At 35.6% G+C, this 14,830-nt stretch overlaps 1 long non-coding RNA gene across 2 annotated transcripts in view; it reads left to right on the top strand.

The window, feature by feature from the left end:
* LOC102247395 overlaps window positions 1–11,445 on the top strand; it is a 22,055-nt gene extending 10,610 nt beyond the window's left edge. The window contains exons 2-3 of one of the 2 annotated variants that reach the window (XR_314199.2): window positions 6,131–6,214; window positions 10,594–11,445. This is a non-coding gene — a long non-coding RNA (uncharacterized LOC102247395). Of the gene's footprint in view, window positions 1–6,130; window positions 6,215–9,865; window positions 9,883–10,593 lie in introns of those variants that run through there. The other variant, XR_001364122.1, reaches the window with a different exon arrangement.
* Window positions 11,446–14,830: the final 3,385 nt, after the last annotated feature.

Genomic DNA, 14,830 nt, shown 5'->3' with positions numbered 1-14,830 from the left:
TCACTGAAGCAAGGAAGCCTCATGTTCGCTTCCAGCTGCCTGGCTGCCGGCCGCCATCTTGGCTGACAGTTAATTTGCATAAGGATATGCTGATTAGCCAATGGGAAGGGTAGCGGTCGTACGCTAATTACCATGTTTCTCTTTTATTAGTGTAGATCTTAGATAGATGGTTTGACAATATTTTTCTTCCATTCCATAGGTTACCCTTTCATTTTGTTGGTTGTTTCTTTTGCTGTCTAGAAGCTTTTTAGTTTGATGTAGTCCCATTTGTTTATTTTTGTTTTGTTGTACATCTAAATAATCATTACCAAGACCAATGTCAAGGAGCTTCATCCCTATGTTTTCTTGTAAGAGTTTTATGGTTTCATATCTTGCATTTAAGTCTTTAATCTCTTTTGAGTTAATTTGTATGTATGGTGTAAGATTTTATCCTTTTACATATCCAGTTTTCCCAGCACCATTTTTTGAAGAGAATATCCTTTCCCATTGTGTATTCTTGGTTCCACTGTCAGAGATTAGTTGTGTGTATATGTGTGGATTTATTTCTGGGCTTTCTATTAAGTTACATTGGTCTTTGTGTTTTTATGCCAGTACCATACTGTTTTGATTACTGCAGCTTAGAAATACTGTTTGAAATCAGAAAGTATCATGCCTCCAGCTTTGTTCTTCTTGCTTAAGATTGCTTTGGCTATTTGGGGTCTTTTTGCTATTTGGGTTTCATTTATCCCTGGGATGCAAGGATGGCTCAACATACTGAAATCAATAAATGTAATACACTACATTAACAGAATAAAGGATAAAAACCATATGACCATGTCAATAGATGTAGAAAAAGTATTTGACAAAATTCAACATCCTTTCATGATAAAATCTCTCAACAAATCAGGTATAGAAAGAATGTACCTCAACCTAATAAAGGTCATATATGACAAGTGTACAGCTAACATCATACAAAACAGTGCATGATTAGGAAAAACATGAGGGTGCCCTCACCACTTCTATTCAACATAGTACAAGCCCTAGCTAGAGCAATTAGGCTAGAAAAAGCAATAAAATGCATCCCAATTTGAAATGAAGAAATTGTCTGTTTGTAGATAACATGGTACTCTGTATAGAAAACCCTGAAGAATCCACCAAAAAAAAGTAAACACCCACCACAAAACAACTGTTAGAACTAATAAACAAATTTAGTGAAGTTTCAAGATACAAAATCAATATACAAAAATCAGTTGTGTTTCTATACACCAATGCTGAACTAACTGAAAACATAAGAAAAAAATCCCAGTTTCAATAGCATAAAAAAGAATAAAACACAGGAATAAATTTAACCAAGGAGGTGAATGATCTGTATACTGAAAACTATAAGACAATGATGAAAAGAAATTGAAGATACCAATAAGTGGAAAGCTATCTTATGTTCTTGAATTGGCAGAATGAATGTTGTTAAAATGTTTATACCACCTAAAGTAATCTACAAATCCAATGCCAATGGCATTTTTCACAGAAATAGAAAAATATCCTCAAATTCATATGGAATTACAAAAGACCAAAAATAGCCAAAGATATCATAAGAATGAAGAACAAATCTGAGAGTTTTTTAAAATCATTAATGAGCGTTGAATTTTGTGAAATGTATTTTCTGAATCAATTAACATTGATTATTTAAATTTTCTTCTTTACTCTGTTGATAGATATATTGCACTGGTTTATTTTTTTAAAAGACTTTATTTTTTAGAGCAGTTTTAGGTTCAATTTGGAGAAAGGTACAGAGATTTCCCATTTACCCCTTGCCCCTACACATGCATAGTCTCTACCATGATCAGCATCACCAAAGTGTTACATTTGCTACAGTTGATGTGTCTACATTAACACATCATAATTACCCAAAGCCTGTAGTTTACCTTAGGTTTCACTCTTGATGTTGCATATTCGACAAATTTTGACAAATGTATAATGACACGTATCCATCATTGTAATATCATACAGAGTATTTTCACTGCCCTAAAAATCCTCTGTGCTTCACCTACTCATCCCTTCTCTGACATCCAATTTTTGGCAACCACTGATCTTTTTACTATCTCCATAGTTTTGCCTTTTCCAGGATATTATATAATTGGAATCATGAAGTGATTGGCTTCTTTCACTTAGTAACATGCACTTAAGTTTGTTCTATGTTTTTTCATGGCCTGAGAGGTCACGTCTTTGTAGTGCTAAATAATATTCCATTGTCTGCATGTGCAATTATTTATCCATTCAGTTACTGAAGGGCATCTTGGTTGCTTGTAAGTTTTTGGCAATTATGGATAAAGCTGCTATTAACATCCATGTGCAAGTAAATACCAAGGATTATGATTACTGAATCCTATGGTAAAGTATGTTTAGTTTTATAAGAAACCACCAAATACTGTTCCAAAGTAAATGTGCCATTTTGCATGCCCACCAGCAATGAATGAGAGTTCCTGTTGCACCACATCCTCACCAGTGCTTGTCAGCATTCCAGAATCAAGCCATTCTTCTGTCTTGATGCTTCAAGATTCCTTCTTTTTATAGCTTACTTTCTGCTTGAAGAACTAACTTCCTTTAGTCAATATTTAAGAGTATGTTTGATAGCAAAAAATTCTCATAACTTTTCTTCACCTGCGAATGTCTTGATTCCCCTTTACACCTAAAGGATACTCTGGGTTGGCAGTTCTTTCAGAACTTGCAGAATATTGTTCCACTTCCTTTTGTGCTCTGTGGTTTCAGATGAGAAATCCACTGTCATTAGAATTGATGTTCCCTGATAATTAATGCATCATTTCTTTCTTGCTGCTTTCAAGATTTTATCTTTGCCTTTAGTTTTCAGAGGTGTAACTATGATGTGCTGGTATGAATTTCTTTGCATTTGTCCTGTTTGGGGTTTGCTCAGATTCATGTACTTGTGTGTGTGTGTGTGTGTGTGTGTGTGTGTGTGTTTTGCTAAATTTGGGGTATTTTACATCATTATTTCTTCTAATATTTTTTCAGCCTCAATCTTTTTCTCTTCTTCTGCTGCGCTAATGATATGATTTTTTTCTTATTGTTCCACAAGACCCCAAGAATCTGTTCATTTTTTTTCTGATCTATTTTCTGTCTCTTTCTGATTGGATACATTTTATTTACATGATCACAGTTCATTGATTCTATCTGCTGATTAAGTTGCTTAACTATTGAGTTCATTAAGCAGGTTTAAAATTTGGGGTGTTAGCCCAGCCTGTGTGGCTCAGTGGTTGAGCATGAACCTATGAGCCAGGAGGTCACAGTTCCATTCCAGGACAGGGCACATGCCTCGGTTGTGGGTTTAATCCCTAGTAGGGGGTGTGCGAGAGGCAGCTGATTAATGATTCGCTCTCATCATTGATTATTTCTTTTTCTCCCTCTCCCTTCCTCTATAAAATCAATAAAAATAATTAAAAGTTGGGGTATTATATTTTTCGGTTAGAAGATTTCCATTTTATCCTTTTTCATAGCTCATTTTATTTTCTGAGATTTTCTATGTTTTCATTTATTTCAAGAGAATTTGCTATTGCTTGTTGAAGTTTTTTTTTGTTATGGTTACTTTAAAGTCCTTGTCAGATAACTCCAACATCTGATTCATCACTGTGTTGGCATCAGTTAATTGTCTTTTTTCATTGAAGTTGTGATTTTCCTGGCTCTTGATTTTGCAATTTTATCCTGGATATTTGTACTATTATGCTGTGAGACTCTAGGTCTGATTTAAGTATTTTGTTTTATCAGGTAGTCACCTGTTTAGGTTTAGTATGCAGGTCCTAACCTACTTTTATGGAGTATGGCTTGAATGATAACTTACTTTTCAGAGCCTTTGCAGTATTTTTGGGTGTGCTTGGTTTATCTGGTGCTGTTGGGACTCTCACTGGTCTCTGGTGGTGCTGCCTAAGGGGTTGCCCTAGGCAGGGCCAGTTGATGTCTCTGGCCCATAGAGATGAAGATTGTTTCCTAGGCAAGATAGCTTCTTGGGTGTGGTAGAATCTCTCTTGCCAGTGCCAATATGCCACTCTGTGTCTTCCAGCAAGGGAGTCTTAGGTCTGGCAAGGGAGGAAAGTACTTCCTTTAGCCAATCCATTCCCCTTGCCAGTGTTGTCAGGCTCACCTGGTGTTATCAGAGGGCCTACTGCTTGATCTGGTAGAGGAATGAGCCTACCTGGACAGACCTGTGTTGTTAAGTTGGGGGTCTGGGATTGCAAGGCCTGGGTTGCCTTCTTTGTTTGGTGGGGGGTGGGCATATAAGACATCCTGCTGCTGTGTCATTCTTTCTGTCCTGGGATCCTAAACTAGCTTGCCTTCCTCTCCCTACCTTTCAGATTACTCCCTTGGTGGCCTCTTAAGTTCTTTCCAGAGTTCACAGTTGTGCTTAGCAGGGGGGAGCAGGGAAAATGGGTCTAAACCATCTTGTCCACACAAAAATTTCTTTAAAATGTTTAACTCTTTAAAACTAAATAATAATTGAAAAAATGATCATTGCAATTATTGTATGATTGATATGAAAAATAATTTTGGCATAGAAATAAAGTACATTTTAAAAAATGATCTGCTCCAGGTGTCAAATATACTAGCTATGCCACTGAGAGTGAACAAAGTGAAAGGAGAGATTAGAAAGATTGTTAAGAAGGGCCTTGAAGCCAAGGGTAGAAAAAGTGTTAAGAAGCTGAGAGAGGTTATTATTACATTTGTTTTATGATGAGATTAGAAACCAGAGGATCTGAAGCATTAGACTGCTTGCCCAAAATTGCTTTGGCATTTGGCTGTAGGACGGTTGCAGAATTCAGGATTATGACATTCCAAGACCATGGTAACAGCACACTGTTTCCCAGGATGCTGCTTTCAAACTCCAAACACAACATTTGCTGGAAGATATACTAAAAAAGTCAAGTAGCTTTTGCCTATCTGGCAAATAAACAAAAAGTTTCAAAGAAGTAAATGTTTACTAAATTTGACTAGTATTAAATGTCTGCTATTAATTGTCTCTTAATCATCCTGTTTGGAGGGGGTTTAAGTAATGTTCATGAATTCATTTCATGATAATAACCAAGAAAGTGCTTAATCCTAGAGGGAGAGTATTAAATTATTATTGGCATTTGTATAAGTTTGTAAAACCCTTTTTTATATCTTTCTTTAAGCTGCTGTCTTCTAGAATTTATTCATAACAATTTATTTTTTACATAATCAACAACATATATCAAAATTTTATTTTTATTAAAACGTTGAAGAAGTTGGTATTCTAGAAATAGCTTTGAGATAAGAGAATGAGGTAGTTATGGGAGTAAAGGGTTGGCTTTGAACACCGAAACCAGTGAAAGGTAGCACTGGCTTAAATCATTCTTACATACTTGCAAATCAAAAAGCATATATAACAACTAATATTTGATGCTGGAGAAAGAATGCAAAATGAATCACATAAGGTCCAATTTATGTTAATAAAAGAAGACTCAAAAGTGTGGGGTAGAACATGAAGAAGCAAAAGCATGTAAAGCTTACATTTTATGCACTTGAAGAAGCATAGTCAAAAGATATATTTTCTCTTTTTTTAATCTTTTATTTTATTTTTTAAATTTTCTTTCCTTTTATTCTTTTATGGCATAACAATTTCTTATATGTCACTTTTCTTTGATTTTCATTTGCCTATGGTCACTCCCATATAAGCTAAAACTTTGTTCCTAATAGTATATACAGGATTTCAGATAGAAGTTGATCACTTTCTCATTAAATGTGTTTGAGTCTTTTATTAGATCTCTCTATATAATGATATCTATATCACTGGCTTTTTCAGAGTCAATTTTAATTTTTAATTTTACTTTTTCAGAGAGAGTGGAAGTGATGGATAGAGACACACGGAGAGAAACATAGATGTGAGAGAGACACATCGATTGGTTGTGTCCCATACATGCCCCGGTCGCCGGCAACCGAGGTACATGCCCTTGACCAGAATCAAACCCCCAACCTGTCAGTCCACAGGTCTGTCCACTGAGCCAAACAGGCTAGGGCCAGAGTCAATTTTTAGAAATCCTGCTTTCTACTTTCTTTTCCTCATTTCCAATTTATTCACCCTTCTCTGCCTGCACACTACATGCCTGTAACTACTTTCTTCCTTCAGACACGGAACTCAAGAACTCAAGGACTCATGAACATCAATTCAGAGAAATATTGCCAACACTACCACACCCCCTCTGCCCCAATGGTAAGTGATTCTCTGTGAGATGGTGTATTCTTTATTGTTCCCAATCCTCCACTTGACTTTGACTGTTTAGACATGGACTTAGATTCTGTAGAGCAGTGGTTTTCAAAATACGTTGATCACACCCAGGAGTGAGTGAGATAATACATTGAGGTGTATGGATCAAATGTTAAAATGAACAGATAGATATGTTCAGTTTTATTGCTACTTAATAGATAGATTGTCACCAATGCCCTCCCTTAATCTGTATGAGAAGTTCATACATCCTATATGTTTTCTGAGATATCCTGGAGGAGTGAATGTTCCATACTGGGAATAGTTGACATCAGAGCCCTCATGTGATCATTCCTTTCAGCACATTGCAAAGTATTACAGTTTACATGTTCCTGGGTAGATGACATTATAAGTTATGTTATCCAGTTTTAATTAATAACTTTCAAAATTGGCAAGTAACTTTAAAAATCTCTACAAAGAAAACATAGATCAAGATTCTACTATTAACTCAAGCTCACAAAAGTAAAGGAAAAATGGCAAGAGCTTACGATCTTCCCACCCTAGTAGTAACTTAGTATCAGCCATATTACATAAAATAATGAATTCTAATCAGATTACTTAAAATAGAAATTATAAATGAGAGCATTTAAAATATGTTATTATATACCTTTTTGAGTCCCCTGCAAAACAGACCCACCTTTTGTCCTAGGTAGCCAAAATTGGGCCAACAAGTTTTCTGGATCCATTTTAACCATTGGTAGTTAACACAACCGTCTGTATCAATCATTTATATCGTCTCAAGATTATTAAGCTTCAAGAAGTTCTAGAAGAGTCAGGGTCATGAGACATCTGACCTAGTATTCTGTTCATGCCAGAGGAACCAAAGAATAAGTTTTGGAAGTTTAGGTCTTTCTTGCAGACTTCAAAGCTAGAAAGGTATTACCAAAACGTATGAACTATGCTCAGCCTTCTAACCTCAATCAACAATTGCTGATTGAGTGTCTGTGCTAGGGCCTGTATTAGATTAGAAAGAGAGAGGGTGAAGAAGGAAGGGAAATCATCCCTGACTTCCTTAAAAGGTAGTTAACCCTAGACAAAGCTGCATATGGCAATTGCCAAATGAAGCAGACAAACATGGAGAGCTGAGATCAAAGCCATGGTGATCAGGTAAGTATCCAGGAAGAGGTGAGATCTGAACAAAAAACTATTCTTAAACTTGAATATACATAAGAACTAGACTGTTAAAATGAGATTGCAGGGTCCCCCAGAGATTCAGATTCAGTAGGTCTATGGTACAACCTGAGCATTTGCATTTCTAACAAGTTCCCAGGTGATGCTGATGCTGCTGGTCCAGGGACCACACTTTTGAGAACCGCCTCTCTGAAGGATTTTAGACATATAGAAGGGAAAGCAATGTCAAGGGCTAAGATGAGGAGGTGTTAAGAGGAATAAGGTCGGGAAAAGTGGAAGAAATGTTTAGGAGGATTCTGAAGTGAGGGGAGTATGTAACAGAAGAGTGGGAGAAAAAAATCTAAAAATCTGTCTGAAAATTTTGGAATTTATCCTGGGATTTTAACTGGGATTCATTGTATAGAACAAATTCAATTCAACTGGGAGTCATTGAATATGTTTGAGTAGTGACATGACATAATGAAAACCTTATTTTAGGACTTTAATATGTTTGCAATATATTCTTTGGTGTGGAGCAGAGGAAGGAAAGAGGTGAACACAAAAAGGACATGTACGAGCTTATTAATTTATTTAAATTGTTTAAAAGTCTATTTTATATACCATTTATCCCCAGATAATGGTAAGGAAAAAAGTGCTTCTTGGGGGGCTAAATTTTGATGAGAAGCTTAGGCCAGCATTCCTCTTGGAAAAGAAGACAGAGGCAAACAAATGGAATTTGGGATCTGGTCTTCCATTATTCAAGTATTCCTAAAAGGTGACAGCATGAAAATCCTCAATCCTCAAGTATTCTTGGAATCTGTGTCAATTTAATGGGAGAATCTGCAGATTTTTAAGCAGTAAGTTGATCCATGATGGCATTCAACCCAAGAGGAGGAATTTTCTGTTTATAGTCTTGACTCAAAAAAGATTCAAATTTGCCCCACCCTGGAAGTGCATCACTAAGGGGGAATTTTCAATGTTTAAAGATGGTTTATAATAAGATCACATTGAAATTTTCTTCTTTTTTTGCTTCTGTGAAGATAAATGCTATGTGACACTGATTCTACATCAGGCAAGAGAATTGTACTCTGAGGACACACACACACACACACACACACACACACACACACACATACACACACACCAATCACTAGCATCAGCCAGGAACTCTGCTCTGAGATGCTCTGGCATATTTTTTTAAAAATATATTTTATTGATTTTTCACAGAGAGGAAGGGAAAGGGATAGAGAGTTAGAAACATCGATGAGATAGAAACATCGATCAGCCGCCTCCTGCACACCCCCCAATGGGGATGCGCCCGCAACCAAGGCACATGCCCTTGACTGGAGTTGAACCCAGGACCCTTCAGTCCGCAGACCGACGCTCCATCCACTGAGCCAAACCGGTCAGGGTGGCACATTTTTGCATGAAGCAAAATCAATATGAGCCAACCTTAAAACCATCTTTTGGGAACTTTTGGAAAGGTAGATGAAAGGAGAGGAAAGACAAGTCAGACTTGGAAAACAGTCCAGGGAAGCTCTTTTGACGACTCAAGTCATTATTTAACATTGATGTAGTCATCTGTGAGGCCCCAAAGTGAGCCAACATGGGGTTGGGTACAGGTCAAAACAAACCTCTGGCTTCTCAAAATGTCCCTGCACCTTTGTTCTCCTGGGTTTCACCTCACTAGGCAACCCTTCTTTTCCTCTGGTTTTTCTCCCATTCCCTGCCTTTCTCCTTCTTTAGCTACCACCAAGCTCCCTATGGGTTGACTAATAATTTAGTAAAAATTCATTTTTTGAAAATGTTTTGCAATAAAATCTTATTACTTTTGTTGTCTGTAGCTAGAGGGGTGGTGCCCTGGTATGAATGCCCCAATTTTAAAGAAGAAAAAATAGGGATAATGGATCAAGTGATTTGCCAGGGATGAAACAAATGAGATTAGTACCCATTACTTTTTATTCCAACAACTGACATAAATACAAGAGCTGTATTGTAGCAATTATCTGGGAAAGCACTGGAAAACATTCTTTGTGAGTCTCATATAATGAATGTGGTAACAGAGAAGATGACTATGCCAGTTTTTAATTCAATCGAGGTTTTGAACATATTTCTAAGTCCTTTGCCATGTCCCCAGTTTTCTCATGCATAAAATGGAGCTAATACAATAATTAGTATCTACCTTATACCGTACTTGAGAGGATTAAATGACACAACATGTCAAGTGCTTAGAAGAGTACATGGCATCTAATAAGCCCTCAATAAAATTGTTGTTGTTGTTGTTGTTGCAGGAGCAACAACAATTTATTTTAAAGTGACAACTTCAATATTCAAATCTTCCAAAATTTATACCAAACAATGCCTAGACATAAAGGATTAATACTGATTTGCTGGAGAACCCTATTAGAATGAGAAACTACAGGGTGGGGATTGCGTGGAGTGGTCCATCACTCTTCCAGAACATTTTGGAAATTAAACCTTTCATTTCAGATTATTTGTACCTGTGCAAGTGGTGCCTATGAGAAAATGAAGCCCAAATGTTGCAGGTACCATTTCTGTTCCTACCTATCTGCACCTCATTGTAGCAAGAGCCATTTACCAGACACAAGAAAAAGCCAAGAGTGTACTGTGATTGTATTCTGATGTCACACCAAATTTATCTGTGACTGCTAAGGCAGTTGGTCTTGTATGTCAACCTGTGTCACTTCTCATATAAAAGCCCACAGGTCATATCTCTCTCATACTCTCAGCCAAGGAATTTTTTCTCAGCTTTTCAGCTCCCTTGCTCTTCCTGTACTTCCCAATCATTTACACGGTGTCCACTGAAACTCTGATGCCCTCTTCCATAACAAGTAGCCTGTGCACTGCCACTCCTCCATCATCTAGTGGTAATTGCAATCTAGCTTTCCTGTGAAGCTCTATTTTCTAAAGCTCTTTTAGGCAGATGGCGTTTATTTTACTGGAGTTTATGGAGATTATCATCATTATTCACCTGTCCTCCCTCCAAACAGTTGTTACTCTACCTTTATGTAAGATCTTCCTGGGGAACTTCCACTTTCAGGATGGTGGAGTAGATATACTTTTCTCTATTTCTCCCACTAGGTACAATTAAAAACCCTGGACATTATATATGAAACAAACTTAAGAATACTCTGAATGGTGGAGTAAGGAAGGCAGACTGAATTCATTGAATTTATCTTTGTCCTCATATGTTACAGAATTGGAGCTGAAGACATTGACAACCATGAATACAAACAGGTGTAGACCAAAGAAGCCCAAACAAAAGCCTGCTCTCTCCAGCCAAAGTACCAGGAAAGGGATAGGCCAGCAAGATATAACTTTTAGAAAATAACCACTTTCATCAAGCCAAACACCACAGAAAGAACCGTAGTCTACACTTACAGCATTGTATGGCTATAACAAGGTTCTCCTTTCACCAGGGTGATATCACAAGAGGCTGAATATGGAGCTATGTCTTTCATTCCTGCTAGATGGTAACAAACATACTCCCCTTGCAGTGTTGGTAGGGACCATGTGGAAGCCTGGATCCCCATCCCCACCTAGCAGTAATGAGGTACCTCTCCTTCTCATATTCCCTATTGGGATGATGTCAGAAGAGGCCTAGTGAAGAGTCAGGACTTTCACCATCACCCACTGGTAACAAGACAATCATCCCAGGTGTCCGTGAAGGCTATATGGAGAGTTTTAACTCCCATAGCATGACAATAGAGGCTGAGTGGGAAACCTGGACTTCTGTACTCACCTGGCAGAAACAAAGTAATGCTCCTAATTTCCCTGCCAGAGCAGTGTCAGAAGAAACCAGCTAAAGGTTTAAATAAGAGCCAGAGTATCATAACATAAGTGCCCAGGTCTCAATAATAAAAACATAGCTCATCATACAAAGAACCAGGAAAATCTCTATTTGAATGACATAAAACAATAGATGCCAACACTGACATACAAGAGATGCTAGAATATGACAAAGACTAAAAGCAGCCATATAAAATGCTTCAGTGAGCAATTACAAACATGATTGAAACAAATGAAAAGGCAGCAAGTCTCAGCAAAGAGTTAGGAAGTCTCAGAAAAGAAAGAGAAGATGTAAAGAAGAATCAAAATGAAAACTGTAGAACTGAAAATACAATAACCCAAATTAAAAAACAACAACAAATCAATGGATGGACTCAATAGCAGAATGAAGAAGATAGAGGACAGAACCAGGGAACTTGACGAAAGAACAATAAAAATTACCCAATCTGAACAAAGGCGAAAAAATAGACTGAAAAACATCAACAGAACCTGAAAGAACTGTGGGTTTATAACAAAAGATCTAACCTCTAGTTCATCAGAGTGCCCAGAAGAATAGAAAGAGGATGCAACTGTAAAACTTCTCAAATAAATAATGGCTGAAAATTCTACAGATTTGGTAAAATTTACAAACTGACAGATTCTAGAAACTGAGCAAACCCCAAATAGGAAAAGTCCAAGAAATTCACACCAAGTTGTATAATAATCAAACTTCTGAAAACTAAAGCCAAAAATAAACTGTGAACGCAGAGGGAGAAAATAAAACCAACAATACATTTTCTATAGGTAGAAACAAATAAAATAATAGCAGATTTCTCATTAGAAACCATAGAGGCCACCCTAAAGCAGAACACCATTTTTCAAGTGCTGAAAGAAAAAAGAACTGTCAAACCAGAGTTTTATATGCAGTAAAAATATTCTTTAAGAATGGAGAAATTCTCAGATGAAGAAACACTAAGAGAATTTGTCACCAGCAGATGTACCTTAAAAGAATGGCCAAAGGAAGTTCTTCAAACAGAAAGGAAATGAAAAAGAGTCTTTGAATATCAGGAAGGAAGGAAGAACAACAGAAAGAGTAAAATATGAGGAAATACATTTTCCTTCTCTTAAGTCTTCTAAATTATGTTTCATGATTGCAGCAAAAATTTAACACTGTCTGATGAACATGCAGATAAAATTTTTAAGCTAATGAGGGTAAAGGAAGGTAAGGTTTTGAACTTCAATAGAACTGGTAAAACGTTTAGTAGACTGTGATAACATATATATCTATATCTATATCTATATCTATATCTATATCTATATCTATATCTATCTATATCTAACTATAGTAATACCTAGAGTAACTACTATACTTAGAGTAACTAATATAATAGCTATACAGTGATACACTAAAAAAGACTATAGATAACTCAAAATTGAATTCTAAAAAATTGTTCAAGTAACTCATAGGAAAGCAGGAAAAATAAAACAAAGATGATAAACATGGAGAACAAATAGAAGACAAAATTATTAAATGATAGACCTAAGTCTTAATATACCAATAATTACATTAAATGTAACTGGTCTAAATACAGCAATTAAAAAAAAGAAATTTGCACAGTGGATTAAAAATCAAAGCACAACTATATGGTGTCTATAAGAAACTAACTTTAAATACAATGAAAATATATATAATGCAAATAATCAAAATAAATCAGAAGTGACTATATTAATACATTAGATAAACTTCAGAGCAAATAAAATTACCAGAAACAGAGGGGGTATTAGATAACAACAAAAGAGTCAACTCCCCAAGCACCATAGAAATCTTAAATGTGTATGCACCTAATGACATAGCTGCAAAATCTGTGAAGCAATAAAATGACACAACTGAAAGGAGAAATAGAAAAATCCACAATGATAATTAGAGACTATAAAACCCTTCACTCAACAATTGATAGAACATCTACACAGGAAATCAGGAAGGATATAGGACTCAACACCACTACCAACCAATAGGATCTAATACATTTTTATACAACATCTTATACAACAACAGAAGAATACATATTTTCCAGTGCTCATGAATCATATCCCAAGATAGATCATATCTATCCATAAAACAAACCTAAATTAACTTACAAGAATTAAAATGACACAGAGTATGTTCTCCAATCATAAAGCATCCAAACTAGAAATCAATATCTGTAAGATAACAGGAAAATCTCCAAACATTTGGAAATAAAACACACTTCTAAATAATCTATGTCTTAAAGAGGAAGTCTCAAGGGAAATTAAAAAAAATACTTTGAACTGAATACATATCAAAATATGTAAGACCCAGAAAAAACTGAGAGACATTTATAGCATGAAATGTTAGAAAAGAAAAAAAATCTCAAATCAATAATATAAATACCCAGCTTAAGAACCTAGAAAAAAAGAAAGAGCAAAAAGCAAGAAGAAATAAGAAAATAATAATAAGAAAAATCAATGAAATTGGCAACCGAAAAATAACAGAAAAATCAATGAAGCAGAAAGCTGCTTTCTTTTTTAAAAAATCAATAAAATTGATAAACCTCTAGCAAGAATGATAAATGAAAAAGAGTGAAGACACAAATTACCAATATTAGGAATTAAACAGGGTCTATCACAACACCCTCTGCAGACACCAAAAGGATAATAAGGAAATGCTATGAAAACTCTACACACGTAAACTTGACAACTTATATGAAGTGGCTCAAATCCTCAAAAAGTGCAAACTGTACAACTCACCCAATAAGAAATAAATAATTTGAATAGTCCTGTAACCATTAAAGGAATTCAATCTACAATTGAAAAACTCCCTAAATAGAAATCTCTAGGTCCAAATGGTTTCATTGGAAAATCCTACCAAATGTTTAAAAAAGAGTTAACACCAATACTATACGATCTCTTCCAGAAAATAGAAGAGGGAAATTTCTGAGTTCATTTTATTAAACTATTATTACTCTGGGACCAAATCAGACAAAGACAGTACCAAACGTTATATTTCTCATAAATATAGATACAAAAGTCTTTAACAATATCTTAGAAAATAACTTTTCCAATATACAAAAAGAATTATACACTGTGACTAAGTAGGGCTTATTCTGTGGATGCAATGCTTGATCAAATGCAAAAATTAATCAATGTAATCTACATAATAACAGGCTAAAAATAAAAAAATCATATGATCATATCAATTGATGCATAAAAGCCTTTGTCAAAATTCAATACACATTCATAGTAAAAGAAAAATCTCAGAACTAAGAATACAGGGGAACTTCCTCAACTTGATAAAAAGCATCCAGCAAAAAACTACAGCTAACATTATATTAATGATGAAAACCTGACTGCTTTTGCCTTAAAATCAGGAAGGAAGTAAGAATGTTTACTATTACTATTCTTATTCAACATAGTACTGGAAGTTCCAGCCAGTGTCATAAGAAAAGTAAAAGATATAAAAGGCACAGAGCTCGAAAATAAAAAAAAATAAAACTGTCTCTATTTGCAGATGACATGATTATCTATGTAAAAAATCCTACAAAATACTCTTAGAATGAATAAGTGAGTTCAGCAAAGTGGCAGGATGCAAAATAAACATGCAAGCCATTCACATTTCTATATACTAGCAATGAAGATATGAACACT

Source organism: Myotis brandtii, unplaced genomic scaffold, assembly GCF_000412655.1.
Source record: "Myotis brandtii unplaced genomic scaffold, ASM41265v1 scaffold490, whole genome shotgun sequence".
NCBI lineage: Eukaryota > Metazoa > Chordata > Mammalia > Chiroptera > Vespertilionidae > Myotis > Myotis brandtii.
The sequence above is the reverse complement of the archived record's forward strand: the minus strand, read 5'-3'. Positions and strand labels throughout refer to the sequence as shown.